Raw genomic sequence first — 15,039 nt, 5'->3', positions numbered from 1 at the left:
CAGTATCGAGGCAGACACGCGTCTAGCCCTCCTCCATTAGTCCCATCCTGAGCGTTCCGGGCGACGTGCGACCCCAACGCCACGTGACTAGCGAAGTAATTGCGTTTCTGGGGGACCACCATAAAATTCATGCCCGCTCCGGGCAGAGCTGCCGCCCACCCCGGGGCAGTCCCTCATGTCTCTCCCACCAGCCCGATACCCCAGCCCCTGCAGCTCCTTCACCCTCCGGTGGGGGAAGCTCCATGGGCTTGGGCTTCCCCCCGAGAGCGCCCACAAAAGGATACCAAGCCCACGGTGAGCACGGCCATCCTGCCCTGCCCTGGCACACCCATTTCCCGGGGTGTGGGTATTAACAAAAGCTCATTGATCTGGTTGACAGTGAAATTTTTCTTCAAAGACGACAAATCGAATATGGGCCCCTTGTCCAAGAGTGCCTCCGCAGCCGCATGAAACGAATCAGCGACTTGGGCACGTCCTGCCTTGTTCTGCCACCGTTCCAGACGGGGCTTTGGGCTTGTTGGGGCGACCAATAGACATCCTCTGCAACCTGCTTCTTCTGGAGCCTTTTTCCCTCCGCCAGGGCTCAGCCACCTCAGGCGGCCTTCAGTCTGTGGCGCCCTGCGCCACCCCCGAGATGGTCCAGAGGGCCCACGGGTCACCCCATCCTTGGTCTGCCCCCCAGAACCTTCTCCTGGAGCCAAGTATCCTGCCAGGGACAGACGCCAAAGCGCGGATCCCTGGGGATCCTTTGCGGTGCCGGGGTGTAAAGCTGTGGGGTGCTGCCCTTGGCCCAGGCCACCTCTGGAACTGGTGAGAGCCCCAAACATGGAAGGACATGCCCAGCCCTTCCCCTCCACCGTCTACAACTGCCCCAGCAACCCTGCTGAGGAGCAGTGGCCAAGTTCCCTCTCTGAGCCCCTCAGGGCAAGGCTGGACCCTGGTCCCCCCAGGGCCTCCCATGAAGCCCGGGAGCTTTCCTACAGGCCAGCACAGAACCTAGACGGACACCTGTCTCCTATGCCCCAGCGCCCCCGGCCCAAGGAGGAGTAAGTCAGGGGGGTGAAACAAGGGGGTTCCGTGCAGGTACTGGGCTCAAAGGTTCTTCCAGACAGCCTCGACCGTTCCCCTGCTGGCCCCAGAGCAATGGCAGGTCCCTGGAGGCCAGTGGAGGCAATGGCAGCCCCAGCCCAGTCCACCCCACCCCATCTGGGGAAGTGGAAATCGTATCCACGAGGGTCAGGTCAGGTCTCTGCCTACAGTGACCTGGCAGTTTTGTGCCCAACTAGGGCCTGGGTCAGGCCCAGGCCGCCCCCACCCACACCCTACCCAGAGCTCAGAGAATACAGCCCGGCCTTCTCCCCACGTCAGTCATGCTGAGCCCCCCCGTCTGCGTTCACTCCTTTAAGGAACGTGGTTGACTCAATCCGGTGCCGCACCTTCACAGGATGGCTCTCATGGGTCCACTGGGGGCCCAACCTCTTATGTGGCCCCTCGCTAAAAGGACTCAACAGAAAGAGTGACCAGGCACCGACCCTCGTTTGCAGGAGGACTTGGCCATTCCCTGGGCTGTCCCACAGCACCTGCCGGCCAGGGCCCAGGGCACAGAGCGAGACTGTCTTTTCCTCAAGGAGACACCGGTGGGGAGGGAGGGAGAGGTAGACACCACCAACCTCATTCCATGACCAGGGGCTGGCGACGCTCACAGGCCCGTGAGTATGTTCTCCACCCTGAAGGGTCAGTGCCGGCTCCCTGGACCCAGGGGAAGATGGCGCAGGCGGTGGCCCGGCCTGGGGAAGGACCTGAAGCCACCCTCCTGGAGAGAAACTGACGCCTCCCCAGTTCCTGTTAGGAAGGACCTCAGGAAAGAACTGGGATCACGCAGCCTGGGGTGGTGGCCTCCTGGCCCCTGAGGAGGATGTCAGGCCGCAGAAGGGAGGGGATGGGCATGAAGCTTGGGAAGGGGGCGCCAGCGGAGGCAAGGCCTGTGCAGAGGCAGCACCAGAGGCCACTGCAGCGGCTCCACCACCCAGCAGCGCCGCCACGAGTCAGGAAGTGGGAGGCCAGGCAGGAGGGGCTGTGATGGCCCAGGTACCAGGAGGAAGGGCTGAGGGGACAGTGCAGGTGTCCAGAGAGGCTTCACGGGGACAGGCTGAGAAAGTCACAGGTGGGGATGGGCTTTCTCCAGAGTTGTGTGTGGCCTGAGGACAGTGCAGCAAGGAGGGCCCGTGGTGAGCGCATGCAGCCGAAGCGACAGCTTGGACTCCTTTGTGGGACAAGAGCCTCTCAAGGCCACTGCGGGGTGTTCAGAGAACAAGGCCTGTGAGGATCTGCTGTGCCTGCAGCTGGTCAGTAGAACACTGGGTGTGCAGGGCCAGGGTGGGAAGGAGGAAAGCGCATGGATGAAGGAGCCGGCCCTACCCAGCAGTGCCTTTTGGGAGGGCAGGCAGGATGGGATGTGCAGCTGTGACCTGCCCGGCATAGAACTCCTTCCAGCCGGGAAGAGGAGGTCCCTTCTAGCCAGAATGGACCAGGAGGTCCCAGGAAGACCTGGGAGTAAGTGGATTGAGTGGGGCTTTAGAAGGAGAGCCGGGAGCAGGCCGGGGAGTCGGAGCCTGGCCAGGTATGGAGAGCTGGGAACAGGCCAGGGAGTCGGAGCCTGGCCAGGTATGGAGAGAGCAGGGTACACTTGCTGCACCTGTGAGAAGAGCCAGGGGTGGCCCTGGTGGCCTGGGCCCACTTAGCTGTGCCTGGGGCCAGGCCTGACTGGCTGCAAGTCATTACTACAGGCTCTGGATGGGGAGTGCAGAGTAGCATGCTCCTGCTGTCACTCCCTTCTCCAAGTCCACAAAGAGGCAAGAAAGGGAGGATTTTAAACCCAATCCATACTGCATGGCGGGTGAGAGCAGAGGAGCAAACAGCACTTTTGGATCCTGGAAAGCAGAGGATGAGTGAGTGTCCCAGGCATCGCTGACCTGAGAAAGGGGACTCCAAAGCCAGCAGCAGCAACAGCTGGAACTGCCCTAGCCTACACCACAGGACTCCCAGCTCTGGGACTGAGCAGCACCGGGGACCTCTGGGCTGGGGTGGAGAGGGATGGCTGGAATCACCGTTGCAAACAATATATTCAGTAGGCAGGCAGCTCCCTAGATTCCATCGTGGTCTGCGGAGGAGACCTGTCCTGACATCTTACTGGCGGGCCCTGGAGAGCCATCTCCTACAGAGGCAAAACGAAGGGTCTCTGGGCCAGGACCAGGCCTGTTCAGGGGGATGTGTGGCTAAGTGCATAAGGGGTGCTGAGACTGCACCCCTCGTGCCCAGGCAGTCCCCAGGGCATGGGTAGCCCGGCCCTCCCCTTCCAGTCCAGAGATGGGAAGACTCCATCTAATCTCATTGCATGACCAGGGACTGGTGAAGCTGTCAGTTCTCTCTCCATCCCAGCAGGAGACAACCCGACCTCAGAGATCCCTCAACCCAGGGACCCAGCCAGGCCACCCTCCAGAGCATCTCAGTCTGCAAGCCCCTTGGTGTGCTTGGAGCTTCCAGTCACCCCGCTCATGCCTATCCATGCACAGCCAGGGATTGCCCTTCATGGAGGAAAACTTCCTGAAACAAACAAGAAACAAGCTCCGTGGGGAACACAGACCGTGGAGGAAAAGAAAGCTGTAGAAAAGATGGTGGACACCTTCATGGAGGTGAGAAAGCCATCGTGAAAGGAGAGGAGGTTGCTCTAAAAGTTCCTAGAGAGCAAAATAAAGGCCATTGGGGGCACAATGATTGCCACCATGGAGACACATTTCAGTGCCACTGGAGTAAAAACACTGCAGACGGGTGAGCTCTCAACAGATAAATGTCCCTCACCTTCTTTCTCAGGAAAGATGGGCAGAAATGAGGGCAGAAGCCACAGAGAGGAAACCGTAGCGACAGGACCCAGGGTCCTCCAAGCTGCAGTGGAGCAAGTGCTTGGGACAGTGGCGAGGGAGCAGTTCAGCCCCAGGGTGGTGCCTGGCAGCCCGTCTCGGGACGTCCCGCCCAGGGCAGCAGTACAGTGACATGGATAGAAAGCCACATTCCCCAGAAGAGCCTGAGAGAACACTGAAGTACTTGGCATAGAGCCTCGGGTTGGATTCGTAGTACGTACAGAATGATCCACATGTGAAGATAAGACGAATATTGATTGGCTTCAGAGAAAACAGCAGTGCAAGCAAGAAAAGGTAGCTAGTCACAGTTTACGATCTGGCCATAGCGTTTACACAGTCGTCACGATAGAAATGCCGAGTCAGGATCTAGTTTACTGTAGACCTCTATCAGGAGGACTGGAAGATAGGGAATGCAGTTGGTGAAATGGAAGCTAAATGCTCTTTTTCCTCAGTGGGAAGGTGTGACTTGAAGATGATTATAAACTCTCTTTCCGCCTCTTGAATCTTGACAGGCTCTAGGGCTGCTAAGCTAATAATGTGGTAGAAGGGACACTGCCAGTTGCAGGCCCAGGCCTTCAGAGACTGGCAGCTTCCCCGTCTCTGGAAACCCACCTGCCCTTCTGTGAGGAAGCCCAAGCAGCTCTGGAGAAGCCCTTGTGGAGGGGCTGCTCTCAGCCCACAGCCAGCACCAGGTGGGCAGCCATGCAGACCCCCAGCCTGCAAGCCAGGCCCGCTGAGGCCTCAGAGCACACACAGGCAGTCCCATCAGCCCTGCCCAGATGGCAGTTTTGTGATCAAAATATAGACAATAGACTATCATTGTTTAAGGTTGGTTGGGGGTAGTTTGTCACACAACAATAGATAGTAGAACATCAGTAGACTGTGTGTGTGTAGCATATTTATATAGCATATATATATAGCTTAAAATTCAGACATGAAGAAGTATCTTATTTAGCAACAGTGGTAAATATTAAAATAAAAAACCAAGAGAGGGGAAAGTGGTTGCCTCGGAGATGGGAAAATGCGAGGAGGGAGACAGGGAACTGCTGTTTGTTCTGTTTTAACCTTGTAGATCTGTTTGATACTTTAAACTACATTCACTTATAACTTGGACAAAAGTAAAAACTGAAGTTGAAAAGAAATGTATTCATGCTTAGCACAGGAATGATCCACAACTGGATTCCAAGGCTTGTACATTCAGCATAAGGTGTATGAAACAGCCCACTATTCTAGCAACAGATAAAATTCCTACTGACACGCAAGCTCAGGTTCCCACTCGGTTAGAAGGCTGCGCATGGTCTTCTACTTAAAGCCTCAAGTAACAGTCATGGCAGTGACAAATCTTCATTGCCTCCATGGAACCTCTGCCCATGTGTGAGCCCAGGCTGGGCTGGGGTCCCTGGGAGCCCAGGGTGAGTGGCCAGTCCCTGGGCAACTCCGTGAGCCAGGAGCAGCTATGTCACCTGCATGGTCGATGGGCCTCTTCTGCAGAAGAGTGTAACCCAGTCCTTGCTGGGCACAGATCGAAGAGGTGTTATATGGGTCGAAATCACAGATTGCAAGGGCTGATAGGAGTCAGAGTGGGGACTGGGAGGGCTGAGGCAGGTTAAAGATTTGAGAGGGGCTGCTGTCTCCGCAGCTGCATCACACTGCTCTGCTGTCCCCTCCATGTTCCCCCACTGCTGCCTCCCCTGGGGTCTTGTGGAAGTAACTGAAGGCCCCCTCAACCTGGCTCATCATCAGAGCAGACTGTTGATTAGCTGCAGGCAAATATGAAGAGGCGATTTCCTGTCACAGAAAGGCCGTGGTGTGTCCTTCTGAAGCTACGGAGCTGGCACAGGCTGAGCAGGCTGACCTTCCGCTGGAACTACAAAGGCATAGCCACACGAAACTGCGCCGCCTTGCCCAGGAGACGCGGACAAGGGCCCGGTAGAACGCAGACAAGGATGGGACTGCCCATCTTCAGGCCTCTCACAGCCCCTCTGCGGAAGACGCAGAAGCGCAGCCCTCCACAGAGGAACGCCCGCCCGAGACTCGGCGTCTGTGACAGGGATCCAGACACACGACTGTTTTTACTTCAGAAAAAGACTGAGCCAGCAGAGCCGTGTATTGGAAGCAAAGCCTCAAAGCACGATGAACAACTGTAGAGGAGCAGGCAACCCAGTTGCAGATTTGAAGAGGCACGTGGAATCCCTTGTGGCAGAGAAGGAAAGATTAAGGGAAGAAAGTGTAAACAGGTAAAGGCTGAAAAGGCCAGACTTCTAAAAGGTCCAGTAGAAAAGGAGCTGAATGTGGGTGCTGATTTTGTAGAAAAGTCAGTTACGGAGCGTGCCTCTGCATTCGGAAACTGCTACACCCTCTTCAACCTTGCAGAGGTTTGCAGCAGATGCCAGGAAAGTCAAGTACGTTCCAGTACCCAATCTTCTCCCTTGGATTTTCCATCTCCAGAGCGTCCCCTTATAGAGCTCTCTCAGGATATTCTGAAAGGGTTTATGAGTAATTAAAATGGAAGGCCATAGAAGAAGGGAGAAGAGGAAATAATACTAAATAATACAGTTAATGCAGCAACAAAGAATGAAAAGGGAAAGCCACAGGCGAGGGTAATCCTGGAAATGCCTCGTCATCTGGCGTACTGTGGGAGAAGAGGCATTGCCAGGACGTGGGGAACAGTCACTGTGAAGCATGTTGCATATCTGATTCACTGACTTGAGCTCATGATGCCGACCTGGCAGACACTAAACTCATGGAGGGTCAGTTTCTCCTGATACCAACCAAATGGCTTCCTGGAAGATTTTTTTCAAGCAACAATTATTTTTCTTATCTTCAAGGTTAAGATGTTTGAAAGTATGTTATATGTAATTAATCTATAATGCCATAAGTGATCATGCAAAACCTAAATATTAAAATGACAGCCTGAGGGGCTGCTTCATATTTGAAACATACTTTGTCTCAGGCATTGATGTATGCATTTTGTTAATGGTGTTGTGTTTAAGGTGTGTAAGACACTCCTTTCTAGATGAAACCATATGTGCCACACTGTGCACTGCTCATAACAATGATAACCTCAAGACTTATCAGGAGAAATGTTTAAATTTCTGTGTTATGAAGAAACCAAATTATTAGTTATGCTTCTTAACACCAATTACCAGTTTACATAATTAATAAGGGTGCATTTTAAGTTCTAACTCTTGTTTATTGCATAATGCATCATTTGAAAATACCAAGGAAGTCTGTTCTTTGTTTTTAATGATCCGTGAATGGAAGGAATGCTAGTTGGCAGTATTCGATTGTAAGAAATCAATAAAGTAATTGTATTTTTAAAAAAAAGATCTGAGCCCTGGTGGAGGCAACAGGACGCGATGACTTTCACATTCAAGAAGGTTCTGCAGAGCGATGCCTTTCACATTCAAGAAGGTTCTGGAGACGAGAGGTGATTCTTGGAATGATGAGCTTCCATTTGCACATGCCTGAGTTTAGGTTCTGAATTTAAAACCTTATTGTAAGATCACTATCTTTGACCTTCTCTCTTTTTAAGGGTTTTTTATAGTTCTTGGTGGCAGGTTTTTTTTTTTTTTTTTTTTTTTTTTTTTTTTTAAAATATACAGCCAGTCACTTTAGGAGAAACATCCATTTTAAATAATTTATTTTACTTCAGAAAGTTGTTTTACTCAACCAGGCTCATGAACTGTGTTTTGTTCTTTAACATTCACAAATTGTGTATTGCTTGGTTCTGGAAACCAGTTAGCCAAATAATTGAGAACCCACCAGAAATTGAAGTGCAAAATAGAACAGGAAAGCAAAACTCTCCATTAGTGTATTCAGCTTAACAGGTTTTCAACCTACCAGGGTACTGTTGGAATACAATTGTCCTCCCTGGTTCTTATGATACAAGATCAAGGTTAAACCACTGAATACAGTTACAGCGTCCTTGACTTCATAAGCTTTCCTTTCCACGCATCCATACAGATGCCCGAAGCACCATTCAGGGCAGAATTTAGTCTTGTCCCGCACTCTCAAAGGACAACCATGAGCTAGGACTTGGTTGAACCACACACCTGCCAGGTGCCCCTGCCTGTGCTGCCATCCTTGGGCCGAGGGGAGGCCTGGCCCCTGCCACTTCAGCAGGGGTGAAGGGTCAGTCTACTTGGGGCTCAGGGTGCCTGTCTGAGCGCCTCCTCCGCTGAACCTGCTTCTGTGCCTGCAGCTTCCCACAGGCTGAGGCCCCAGTGCCCTGCTTGTGCTGCTCAGGGGGCTCCACAGCCTGTTGAGAGGCCTCCCCAGGAAGCCCATGGGGAGGAGGTTGGGGTGTCTCCTGCCTTGGGGGTGGGACAATCCCTTCTTGTTTCCACCCCAGGTACCTGACCCAAGTTCTTCTGTGTGTGAGGAATGCCTAGATGTCCCTCCCTGGTAGGTGGGATGGGCCAGAGGGAGGTCCTGCCTACACAGCCCTTAATTAGGAATTTAAGAGATTTGTGCTCTAGGAAGGAACTGCTTCCGCTACCATCTGGCCAATTGTGTGGTGTGCAAACTCTTAGATCGGAAACAGGTTTCAAGGGTGTTCAGGACTTACCTCGTGTTCATAAAAGTCAGGGTTCACCTCTTCCCCCCTGCTCCCCGTGCTAACTCTGCAGCAGACCCTGCACTAGTTAAGTCCCCACAACAGCCCTGAGCCCCAGGCTCTGTGAAAGTTGTCAGAATCAAAATGGAGCCACTTTTGTCCAACCCTCAGAGCAACAACAAAATAATGTAGCCGGGAGGTTGTGAAGGAGGCCCCTCCCGCACACCTGCCTATAATCAGAGTCCTTCCGAAGCCTCTGGGAAGGGCTCTGAGGCACAGACGCCTGAAACAAGACCTTTTGCCAGAACTTCTCAGGACTTTGCAGCTCGCTACGTGAGTCACAAGGACGGCTAGCCGGATGCACAAGAACACTTGCTTGATACGCTGTGTCCACTTATGAATTGACGTCCGCTCCTGGGATAAGCCCCTGGAATCGGTGTTCTCTTCCTTTCAAAACAACCATGTAGTCAAATGTGGTGTGTGCCTGTAATCCCAGCTGCTCAGGAGGCTGAGGCAGGAGAATCGCCTGAACCTGGGAGGTGGAGGTTGCAGTGAGCCAAGATCGCACCACTACACTCTTACACTCTAACCTGGGCAATAGAGCAACTCAAAAAAAAAAAAACAAAAAGCCACCGAGCACGCACTGCTCCTTTGCCTTTCGAAGCCCTCCTTGCCTCCCCTCTGATGCGCCCCTAGTTTACTAAGGCTGGGGCTCCACATGCAGTGCTGCTGCTTGTTCCCAATTAAACTCCACAGTTTTGAGAAGCCTCCCTCTGTTTCTTGATGTTGACAGGACTATCATTCTTCTTGTTCGTAGATGAGGGAATTAAGGCTTGGAGAGGTTCCGTTCTGAAGGACACTCAGTAAGTGGTGGAGAGAGAATTTCAGCTCAGACCCAAAGGCTATTTATTTCTTTTAAATCCATGCTTCTTAGCGCTCAGCTAGTCACCTATCACCTTGACAACTTTTTGCCATAGCCACATTACTGCCTGTGGCATTATTTACTGAATATTTTTCTCTACATAAGTTCAGATTTTCCTTAAATGTATTAGAAAAGAAAATTTGTAACTATGAAAAATGGAGGACCACCATCTCTTGCCATAAACAGAAGCCACTGTGTATTCCACACACACCAAAAGCAATGTCCTTACAGCCTCCTTAGATGCTTTGAGTCTAAAGCATGCTTTATCTTGTTATAGGGGAGATGGCAAAGTTAGGGTGGTAGTGAAGACATTATAGAACCAACTGAGATTCTCTCCTTGACATTATCAGAAGGGTTGGAAGAGAATCAAAAAATAACCAGCTGGGCACGGTGGCTCATGCCGTAATCCCAGCAGTTTGGGAGCCAAGGTGGGCAGATCGCTTGAGCCCAGAAGTTTGAAACCAGCCTAATCAACATAGCAAGATCTCGTCTCTACAAAAAATACCAGCTCCACGGGAGGCTGAGGCAGGAGGATGGCTTGAGCCCAGGAGGCCGAGGTTGCAGTGAACTGAGATCACACCACTGCACTCCAGTCTGCATGACAAAGCTAGATCCTGTCTAAAAAATAACTTTCTCATTGTGAAGTTTAATGCTATTTAATGTCTTGTCTGATGGCAGCTAAAACATGCCCCATACCACCTAATCTGGAGTACCACATTTTGGAAATAAGTGTGTGTCACATTTTGGAAAATGCTGATTGCGATGAAAGTGGGAAACGTGGCTGGAACCCATGCATCTAATCTGGATCACATTGTGTAGTGTTCATTCCTTTTTCCTTCTTTGTTTTTAAGATATGTCAAACATGATGAATAGTGCATAAAACAGAAAGGTATGGCCTGAAGAATAATTACAGAATTGAACACCAAAGTAACCACCACCCAGATCAGGAAATTGACTGTGGCCAGGGTTCCCCCACACCACCCCATACCTTTCCCATTGAAAACACTATTCTTTCTTACCACTGAATGTTTTTTCTTTTTCTTTTTAAAGATGGGATCTCACTGTATTGCCCAAGCTGGTCTTGAACTCCTGGGCTGAAGCGATCCTCCAGCCTCTTAAAGTGCTGGGATTACAGGTGTGAGCCACCACACCCAACCACCACTGAATTTTTGGATACTCATTTTATTTTCATAGTTTTTTTTTTTTTTTTTTTTTTTTTTTTTTTTGAGACAGAGTCTCGCTCTGTCACCCAGACTGGAGTGCAGTGGCATGATCTTGGCTTACCGCAGCCTCCACCTCCCAAGTTCAAGTGATTCTTCTGCCTCAGCCTCCAGAATAGCTGGGATTACGGGCACATGCCATCACACCCAGCTCATTTTTGTATTTTAGTAGAGATGGGCCATGTTGGCCAGGCTGGTCTCAAACTCCTGACCTCAGGTGATCTGCCTGCCTCAGCCTAGTTGCTGGGATTACAGGTGTGAGCTACTGCACCCAGCCTCTTCATAGTTTTATCCCCCATATAGTTTAGGTTTGCCCCATTTGAACTTCCTGTATGTGTAAGATATGTTCTATCCTATGTGTTCCTTTGTGATTTGCATCTTTTGTTCAACTTTGTGTTGTGAGATTTATTTAATCTGTTGTATGTTACAAAATCCTGGTCATTTCCATTGCTATATAATATTCCAGTTATGAAACTCTTGACACTTTTTCTGCTGTTGATGAGCCTTTGGGTTTTTCAATGTCTGGCTATTTAAACAATGCCACTTTGCACACGTTGGTGCTTACATCCTGGGACACGTGTGCCAAGTTTCTGCAGGACACTTTCCCAGGATGGAATTGCTGCATCCTGGTATGTGCACATCTTGACGTCCTGAATGATGCTCTTGAGTCTGGTGTTTGGGGCGCCTATTCCTCCACCTCCTTACGGGTGGATTTTTAGGTCTTTACCAACCTGGAGTCTGTGATACCTCCCCCACCCCACCCCTGTGGTTTATTCCACATTGATTGGACGTCTTTTCACATATTTACTTCTGAACTCAGCCTGAGGTTACCAGATCTTCTGGTTGAGGCTATACCTCTGGGTGTGCCCTGGGCTGCTGGAGAACAGACTCTCCCTGGAGCTCCATCTATCTGTGCAAGGGAACAGGGGTCAAACTCGAGTGTACAAGCTGCTCTGGAAGATGCAGCCCAGGCCTGGCTGGCCCAGGGCACTGGTCCCTCCCCCGGCTTCCTCCTCCAGGAAGAGGTGTGCACACACACAGGCACATACACGTGGGCAAGGCTGACCCAGCCCGGGCTGCAATCATGACAAAACCAGGCTGCACTTAATGTTGTCACCACCTGCCCCACCCTTTCCCACAGCACTGGAACTCTGGGCCCAGGCTCCTGCCAGCCCTACCTGTCTGGGCTATGGTTGGTGAGAAACAAGGAGGTGCCAGGGCCGCCAGACCACCCTTCCTGCCTACTTTCTGCTGTGTCCAGGACTCATGGCAGTAGGAGGCCAAACCCACACTGTGGCCTGGGCTGTGTGCTTTGAGCTTCACCTCCCTTCAGCACCAGAACAGGGTCTGGCTATAGATGGCTCCCAGGAAATACAGAAAAAATGGGTGAATGAACGAGTGACAGGGTGTCTTGTTCCACACAAGACACAGTGAGTGGGAGCGGGGTGGCTCCTGGCTGCAGGATGCACACTGCCCTCACCCAGATAGCATCTGCCCCCAACACCCCACACTTCCCTGGGGGACACCAGGGCCCACCCTGCACTGCCTTTGTCAGGACCCCAGGTCAGGCAAGCCACACCCTACCACTCCCTTCAGCCAGTGTGGCTTCAGGTCACCAAGCTGGGGCAGGGTCAAGGTGGCAACGAGGGGAGAGGCCGGGACACAGTCCTCCCTGATTTAAACTCTGATCTCAGAGTCCATCCAGTCCAGCTCCTCCAGCTGCTGACCCAGGACATGCTTGATGTCTTCCACCAGCTGCTGCACCTGCAGAGTCGGGTCGGGGAGCGAGGGTCAGCCCAGCAGTCTTTCACTCTGGTCCATCACTCCTGGCACGAGGAGTGCCCCATCTTTAGGCACCACTTACAAAGCTCAGAGCTTGGTTCTGAGCACCAAGAGGAAACCCTGGCGATGGGGATCCAGGCCCTGCATCATCGACAATAAGCTCACAGGCTAGAAGAGGAAACTGCCGCAGTAACCACCCTGGACACCCCTTAAGGCCACGCCTCCCGAACAAGGCTGAGAAGGCTGGGCAGGGGCTTCGTGGGGTGGGTCACGTTCTGCTGACAGACCAGGTAGGCTTCCTGGAGGAGGAGGCCTGTGGAGGAGCAGCCTGGAGCCTCAGAATGGGCTGAGCCCTTAGCAGGGCCTGGTGCTACTGGCTGCAGGTGCATGTGTGGCGCTCCCTATGCTAGGACCATGGCCTCGGGAGGAATCTACCCTCTCAGTTCAGCATCAGCGTCCCAATCCTAACCCAGGGCAGCCCACCTTGGCAGCTGAGAAGTGTTCGTGTACAAAGAGGGCACCAAGTGCCATGCCAAAGTGGTGGTTGGCCTGGCACAGGCAGACCTCGGCCAGCTCCTGTGGCTTGTGGCTTCCCTCTATCTCCCGTGCCAGCTCGTGCAGCGCTTCATGGAATGGCGGGGACAGGTGCTCACTCAGGACCACCACCATGCGCCACACTAGGTAGTTGTGCAGGATCCTGGAGCCAGGTGAAGCTGGTGGATGTCCAGACAGATGTGCATATGGGCCACCAAGGGCACCACCCCCACCTGTGCCCCCCAGCCTGTGGCTGGACCTAGGACGCAGACAAACCCACAAAGAACGGACAGGGGGTCATCCCAGACAATGCGGAGCAGCGGGGAGAGCCAGGATGTCAACCTAGGGCTTGGATTCCTATTCCAGTGCTCAACAGCTGCCTCCCTCAGTGTGGCTACCGGGCACAGGTGGAGGTGGAAATCAAAGCCCACCCAGCAGACAGGTCTTGGAGGCTGGTGGACAGGGGCTGGCTGATCTGCAGCCATCCCTATGGGGTGCGGAGTGGATGAGCTGGGTCATCTGCTACACTTAGTCCGTCGCCAGCACTAGCACCTCCTCTTCCTCCGAGAACCAGTAAAACTCCTGGCACCGGTCGATACTGGCATCCAGGTTGGCCGCCAGGAAGCGAACGGCGCGCGAAGGCCTTGCGCTAGGGGCAGCCCTCGGGACAGGCGCCGCCGCCCGCCGCGATCGACCCAGGTACTTGAGCGCCAGCAAAGCCCCCAGGATGGCGCAGAGGCTGGCGGCGAACACCAGCCCCGACAGCGGGATCACTTCGCGCGGGTTCCAGCGCGGCAGCCCGGCCCGGGCCCCGCTGGCGCTGCTTCCCGAGAGAAGCCTGAGAGGCAGAGAGGCCCCGCGCACGCCCCCAGTGCCTCAGTGACTCAAATACTTGACCTCCTGGAACTCGTCATAGTGCGCCCTCAGCGAATACCAGGACTCCAAGGCGCCGAGGCCGCCGCGGTGCAGCCCTGGGCCACCTGGGCTACCGGATGCGCGCGGCCGCCGGCCTCCTCATCGGCCTCCGCACGGCCCCAGGACGCAGCTGCGAGAGAAACAGAGTCAAGCTCAGGAGGCGCCGCAGCCCGACGGGGCTCCGGGGCACCACGAGGAGGGACGCGGGTCTGGGTGCAGAGGCCTCAGCTGCAGACCTCATTCACTGCAGAAACCAGGGACGAGGAGGGCTCGACGGGGCCACGACCCCCGCAAGCACAGTGGAGGCTTCTCCCCTGTCCCCTCCTGCACACATGTGTCGGTCCCTAGGTTGGGAGCGCCCTGATGGGAAGCGGGAAGGGCCGGGCACGGGGCCTGGCGCGTAGTGGGCCTTCACTGAAAGGCCGTCCCTCTTCCCTTCGCCTTTCTAGTCCACGACCTACCCCAGCCAAGGCCGGACGGGGTGAGAGGGAAGGAGCGGAGGCTGGAGTGAGGAGGCGTGGTCAGGGGCGCGTCTATGCGGCACTCTCAGCTCTCCGCGCTGGACCCAGACAGACGTTCCACAAAGTGGCCAAAGAACCAAACTTTGTCCTCGCAGAAATCCGCAGGATCCACCACTCCAACACCGCTCGCTGGCTCCTTCTACTCGGTGGTCCGACGGCCCAACCGCCCCTTCCTCACCGGCGCGCACCAACACCCCAGGGTCGCGGATACACAGTCCACCCTCTGGACGGCCCTGATGGAGAACCTGAAACCGGCTCAGTCTCCCCGACCTTCGTCTCTGTCTCCGCCCGGGGCCAATCCCGGCTTCAACAAGTTCTCCCCAGAACCCAAACTTGGGTGAAGTCTCACCCCCTCGCGGGGCGCGGGCTGGCCGGGTGCGCCCGGAGTCCTGGAGCCGCGCCGCTCAGTCAGTGGAGACCGAGAGCCGAGCCCGGGAGCCGCAGCTTCAGCCGCGAGGACGAAGATGAAGCCAGGAGGCTCCGCGCAGCGGCCGCGAGGGCGGCGGAGGTGGCATGTGCGCGCCCAAGGCAGGGCCTGGAGCGGCGCAGTTGCCTGGGTCTCCCAGCTCCCGCTGCCTCTTCTGCCGCACACCGCCCCCCCGCCCGCCGGCCCGAAAGAGGAGTCGCGATGGCGGCTCCACCCTCCTCCGCCCGCCTCGCGCCCACCTCC

The 15,039-nt window shown here is 54.3% G+C and overlaps 1 pseudogene across 1 annotated transcript; it reads left to right on the top strand.

Annotated features, from left to right (window-relative positions):
* The first annotated feature begins 1,142 nt into the window (after positions 1-1,142).
* On the top strand, positions 1,143-7,234 carry LOC108538254 (nuclear receptor-binding factor 2 pseudogene; annotated as a pseudogene). The gene has a single exon (XR_001888026.1). The product of XR_001888026.1 is annotated as a nuclear receptor-binding factor 2 pseudogene (transcript).
* The last annotated feature ends 7,805 nt before the right edge of the window (positions 7,235-15,039 follow it).

The sequence above is a fragment of the Rhinopithecus bieti genome, unplaced genomic scaffold, assembly GCF_001698545.2.
Source record: "Rhinopithecus bieti isolate Rb0 unplaced genomic scaffold, ASM169854v2 scaffold_13704, whole genome shotgun sequence".
In the NCBI taxonomy this organism is placed as follows: Eukaryota; Metazoa; Chordata; class Mammalia; order Primates; family Cercopithecidae; genus Rhinopithecus; species Rhinopithecus bieti.
This window is presented reverse-complemented; position numbering and strand designations above follow the sequence as displayed.